Here is a 6,768-nt window from a genome sequence, read left to right as displayed (position 1 = left end):
AAAAAACCCTTTTGGTCAATTACAGTAATGGTTTTTGCAGATTAATTATGTACTGTATGTACAGTTAGGGAGATATTGGCAAAATCTCACCTGTAGTAAGTCAGTCTTGTAACTACAAATGTACTACAACCTTTGGAACATGAAAAAAAAACTTTTGGTGAATTATAAAATAGTAAAATAGAAAATAGTTGTGTACTGTACATACAGTAAGGGAGATATTGTCTATGGCGACATATTGGTTAAATATGTTCGGTCAGTTTGCCCACAAGACATTTACTATGGCGTTGTAAACATAAATTGTATTAATTACTGGACTTCGTTTTGTACTGAGAGGTAAATTTGCAGACGGTCCCTAAAGCAGCCTAGGCGAATGTCTGGCGAATATCAAACCTAAAACTAACTTTACCGCGCTAAATATCTAGGGTTTGGCTTTGTTTGCGTGTGCAGACCGATCGGTGTATGACATCGGTTCCTTGTGTTTTCGAAACGCTGTCGAGGTACTTTGAATCAAAGCAATATAGAAATCCTGGCCAGGACGCGTCGGGGGAAAATGGCACGTATGGTCACCCTATAATAAATGCATTGTTCCATGTTCGTTTGTATACCGCGCGCAAGGTTTATGCGAAGTCCAAGTCTTCTTCTCCGTTTTTAGTATATCTCTGTGGCAGAATTACAGCGCCACATGCTGATCTGGCATACGACATCGTTTTGTGTCGGTTTCGTGGTTTCGTGTGGACGCAGATATTTCTTGAGACGCGGGGGGAGTCCTTGATATGTTAAACGAACATGGAACAATGCATTTATTATAGGGTGACCATACGTGCCATTTTCCCCCAGACGCATCCTGGCCAGGATTTCTATATTGCTTTGATTCAAAGTACCTCGACAGCGTTTCGAAAACACAAGGAACCGATGCATGACATTACCATGTCATGCAAGAACACACATTTGGGACCACCAATCCAGGTGGACTCATGCAGCTGGTGGATCGAGTCATAAGGGTGAAGAGATGAAAGTCAGCGCTTTCTTGCTTATCACAGACTGATTCACCATGAAAAGACTTTCAGAAGAGCAGGTGACTCAGAAGGGAACACTGAAGTTATAAGTGAAGCATGTGGCTCTATAGAGGGATTGCAGGAGTAAACACTGTAAGTGCGAGTGACTCATAAAAGATCCTGCAGACTTTTGAAAAAGTAAGTGGCTTGAGAATATCAGAAAGAAAGAAAAAAGGGGCAAGTGAAACATAATCGGAGACGGGTTCATGTGAATCCAATAACCTGAGCTGAGAGTAAAGATTTGAATGTTAAGTCCGGATTTACTGGAGAACTTGCTCATGTCTACTATTTGTAACTCATTGGTATATGACTTTCTTCTGTCAGATGAATACAATCTGAGTTATATTTAAAAAATGTCCTGGTAGGACACAGGCGTAGCGTAAGTTCCGGTGAGAAGTGATGAACACAGAAGCGCAGAGGAGAGAGCAAAACAAAACACCGGTCACAAATTAGAAATACAAAATGAGGATTTGTAAAGAAAAATGTCGGAGGACTTCGATATAAGCCAAGAGAAGACTAGTTTTCCTTTGCTAAACAAAGGAAACATTGCTTCCTTTGCTCCTGTAAACAAACCTTGGTTCTTGCGAGACTAGCATATTCTCACCGGACCTTATGCTACGCCTACGTCCATGTCATCCGCCCTGAACGCCACTCTCTAGTGAAAGCATGTACGACAGTTAGCGGAAGCTCGAGATTACTGTTTATGAAGTTTAAATATGGATATTTTTCTTACAAAAATTAATTGATTCGCTCCAGGAGGCCTTTATTCACCCTCCAGAGCCATGTGGGACACTTTTTTTATGATGGATGGATGCGCTTTATTGGACTTCTTTTGGACTATTGAAAAATAACACCCATTCACTGGCATTATAAAGCTTGGAAGAGCCAGGTCATTTTTTAATATAACTCCAATTGGATTAGTCTGAAAGAAGAAAGTCATATACAGCTAGGATGCCTTGAGGGTGAGTAAATCATGGGGTAATTTTCATTTTTGGGTGAACTATCCCTTTAATGTCTATAAAGGCGTGGTTATGCTGTGACAGTGGGACTTGAGCCCCGGTCTCAGCAAAGTAACTAATTTCTCAATGATGAAGTGCTTTTAAACATGCCATATTTTGTTTCTCTTATCAGTATTAATTTACCATAATAAAATGTTATAATTACAGGGCTCTTGTAAAAATAAATATAGCCCTCAAGCATTTTCTCTTTCTTTCCCCCTCTCCCTCTTCTTTTGAATAATTCACTACAGTTCATTAGCTCTTGAGTTCCCGACTGTTTCCATGTTTCCACACACCCTCACATTTCAGTCACACTACACCCTGGGCTGATGTGGAGATGGTTATGATGGACCAATCAGTCCGAAAATATTATTACAAATAGTTGAAGGTCATTTTCTGAATATGTTTTTCTGATGTATTTTTGGAGAGTTCTGGGAGACTTAGCAATCAGCAATGATTTTTTTTCTTCAAAATAAATTCTTACGATTTATGTTAACTACGTACATACATTCTTCAATTGTATCAAAGTATTTCCACAGCACTGCAATAGACAGATGTAGTCACAGCCAGTGTTATTTTCATATTATTTATTTACTAATATAGTAGCCTATTTATTCATATTTTAATTAGCTTTTATTTTTCAGTTTACATTTTAATTTTAGTTTGTGGTGTTTTTTAATATTTCTATTAGCTTTTGTTTTTAAGTTTTATTTTTTTAATACTTAAACTTATTTCAATTAGTTGCCAAGGCAATTGGTTTTTAAGTTTAAGTTTGTAATCTCATATTTATATTTCAGCTTTGATTTAAGTTTTTTATTTCAGCAAAATTTGTTGTTAGTTTTAGTATCAGTCAAAAATATCACAGGTCACACCAGTAACAACACTGGTCAAAGCCATTATTTTGAAGGGATCCCATAAACCGTAGTAATTATAACAATAACATAAAATCAATAACACTAATCATCAGCTATGTTTCAGAATTTATTTCTACTTTATTTAATTTATGTTAATATTATTTTATTGAAAATAGTCAAATATTTACTTAAATGTAATATTTTGTAAAACACAAACATACGAAGACTTACATTGCATTGTGTACTCATAAACATAACCAGTCACATTCACACCTCCATTTACCATCTCCGTCTCAGCCGTCAAACATGCCTTTGTGATTACAAAGGGATGCTCTTAATCTCAATGACTGTTATCTCATCATACCCTTAACAGACGTCGCTGTGGAGCAAATGTCAACAGGACACCGAGACCTTGAGTGCTACAAACAAGCCTCAAAGACAGATAGAGGGAATCTGAACTTTAGCACTCTGCCAGCTTCTCGCCTAATTCAGTGAACTTGACGGTTAATAAAGTGCTTTATTTTTGCCCATCTTCTCATACATACAAGCATGCCACACCAATTAGCCAATTTTCTCCTCTCTCTTTTCTTTTCATGCTTTCAAGCCTGCAGAAAGCGCTATGTTCCAATCATTTGCATTATCCAGAGAATCTGCTTTGAAGTTGTGAGATACTGTAAGAAAAAGGGCTCCACTTATCCCACAGAAAAAAAAATTAAAAGCCTCTAAATACTCTGGAACAGATGTACATTATCATTGGATTTGCGTTTTTTGCCTCTTTGCTCCTGTATGGTTAATAGTGTAGCGCGTAGTCGCGTGTCCCTGACATCCTCTGTGTTTAGCATCTCCTCTCAACAGAAGCTAGCACCCCACTGGGCCAATCCGCACTTCAAAGCACTGTGTCTATCTACAGGAGACAAAGCGCACTCCACACATATGGAAGCAGCCTCCTCACTCACGCTCAAGTCAATAGCATCATTCGCTTGCTCGCTCGCTGTCTGTTTGTTTGTGTGACACCGAGATATGGCTCTTTCACAGCTATAGTCCTCACCATCCTCACCACACAAATCCAGCACCCAGTGTGAACCTGGTGTCTCTTTTATACTCTTGTGAACATATTTGTTGAAAAAAAGTCCCTAGAGAGAGGAAAGTAGGCGTGTTCTAATAGTTCAAATGATAGTGCAACATTTGATTGATTCCCAGGGAGCACATATGCTGATTAAAAAAAATTGATACTTTTAACGCAGTGCTATTTTTGATAAAGTAAATGTAAACAATACTGGGACATCAAAATACTTGTTCTGTATAACATTCAGTCTTGAATAGAATTTTTCTGATCGTTGGTTAGAAATATTTTCTCACATTATGCCCTCACAAAATATTTCAACTGTAATCGAACCACTCAAATCCTACATTGTTTAACTTCTGGATGTACAGTAAATTGTACTCCCATAGTGTTGCTCACTTTCTGTCAATTGTATTTATTCATCACAAATTATATTACATAATCTACCTTTCCAAAGTTTGCAGTCTTTTGACAGCTGCTTTTAACATTAATAAAGAAGTTTCTTGAGCACCAAATATATTAGATGTTTATTAGCATATTAATTTGATTTATGAAGGATCATGTCCCACTGAAGACTGGAGTAATAGCTGCTGAAAATTCTTTGCCATCAAAGAAATAAATAATGTTTTAAAAAACATTAAAATAGAAATTGTATAATATTTCACAATAATGCCATTTTACTGTATACTTGTTCAAATAAATGCAGCCTTGGTGAGCATAAGAATTTATTATTATTTTTCCCCAGAAACATTAACAAATCTTACCAGCCCCAAATGGTAGTCTATGTGGGGATGGAGATGTGTTAGTAGATGTAACTTAAAACTTACAGAACATCACTACTTTCTTTGGCCATGTGGTAGACTGTAGCTGTGGGAAATATTTGAAGCAAGACATGCAAACAACATAGATTAACAGTCAGGTGACAGGCAAAAGTATTTCTACTCAAAAGCCGAAACACATCTCTGTATGCAGCCATGATGAGTGTACATGCATGCAAAGAAATCATCAGAACATTCTCAAAACCAACGGCCACCCAGTCAGTAAGCAACAGTTCAGCTTTTAATGAAAGGTTTTCTCTTGGCACAGGTTTGCTATTAAATAAATAAAGCAATTATTTCCATCCATCTATATCAGGGGTGGGCAAACTTGGCCCTTCCAGGCCACTTTCCTGCAGAGTTTAGCTCCAACCCTAATCAAATACACCTGAACCAGCTAATCATTGTCTTCAAGACTACTAGAAAGCGACAGGCAGGTGAGTCATATCAGGGTTGGATCAAATCTCTGCAGGAAAGTGGCCTGGAAGGGCCAAGTTTGCCCATCACTGATCTATATAAACTAAACAAAAAAGCATGAACATTTTTTAGGAAAAGTCACAAATGATCTGGACTAGGGTTCGGGTGTGGCATGAAATACTACCACATCGTGTTATTTATATACAAGCACCTCCATGAATCATTTGCTGTGAATTTGAGAGATTGTGTCATCCTACACACACTCACTCAATAAACAAAAGCACAATAGAAATCAAGAAATGTAAGTACAAATGGCACTATACAAAATAGCCGATCATCCAGATAAATAGAGCAGAATCTGTCTACATACTGGTATCACCACAGCCGTCTGTTCATGTCGTATTTACAACCATTAGACAACTGATCTTATCAAACATCTAAACAGTATCAGCGTGGTGATTGATTAAAGGATAAACAGGAACACTGCAGGACAATAATGAAATAATATAAATGAATCTGCTGTGCATTTAGATGTTTTGCACATGTGCCGTGTTTACAGTTTTCAATTTCTCGGGATGCCATGGGTTGGTTTCTTTCTTTCTTTCCTTTAGCAGCAATACATGTTTAAGAAATGGTCAGAATCGTTTAAAATGGCAACATCTCACCACAAGGAGAGAGAGAAAATGAGAGGGAGAGCTAAGCTCCATACCACACAATCATTCCCCTGCAACAGCAAAACTGAATGAAGGTTGAGTGTCGCTAACTTACTAGCTGTGATGAAGCTTCAGGTGGGTTTTCCAGAGATGCTCTCACATTTCCACTGTCCTCCTAAGCAGCAGAGTCAGCCGATCTCACTCTAAACATATCAGTAAGTTGAACAGGTTCTAATAACCAAACATAATGAACTCATCTCATCACTGACTAAATGTTTTTTTGTCAGTGATGAGATGTATATCTCTTTTTATGTAACTATTGTCCATATTGAGGCCCAACATTTTTTGTAGCTTTCAATACAAGTTTTTTATGTGTATAAAATCATCAAAAAAGAGAGATGAGATAAATTATATCACACAAACCTGGAGTATTAAAACACCTGCTGTGAGCTTCAACACACACACACCTGTTTTGCTGAGTCCGAACAAAGGCTGTTGTGTTTCATATTCTTCCGTAGTGCAGTTTTCAGTTGCACACACACTCATTAACTCTGTCAGTGGAGTATTGGTGAGTTATGGGAGGACTGGAGACTCCTAGGCGGCGATACTGTCATCCTGCCCCTGAGGAATGAGACAGCTGCCATACACACTCACTCACTCACTCCACCTAGGTGACTAGGGATACATCGAACCTAAAATAGATTCATAATGTACTATTTAAATGCTGTTTAAGACTGCTGCAGGGGAACAGATGAACTCCTAATAAACCAGACTCCTTGTTTTCTGGCTACCCATCTCACTTCTGCCAATCCTAAGCTAAAGGCACTACCATACTGTCTAAAAGATCCTAATTCAGTCTGAGGACATATTCTTGGATTCTGAAAGAAATTAAAAACTCTACATGGTGATTCTG

The sequence above is a fragment of the Sinocyclocheilus rhinocerous genome, unplaced genomic scaffold (genome assembly GCF_001515625.1).
Source record: "Sinocyclocheilus rhinocerous isolate Xijiao unplaced genomic scaffold, SAMN03320098_v1.1 scaffold857, whole genome shotgun sequence".
In the NCBI taxonomy this organism is placed as follows: domain Eukaryota; kingdom Metazoa; phylum Chordata; class Actinopteri; order Cypriniformes; family Cyprinidae; genus Sinocyclocheilus; species Sinocyclocheilus rhinocerous.
Note: the sequence above shows the minus strand (reverse complement) of the source record.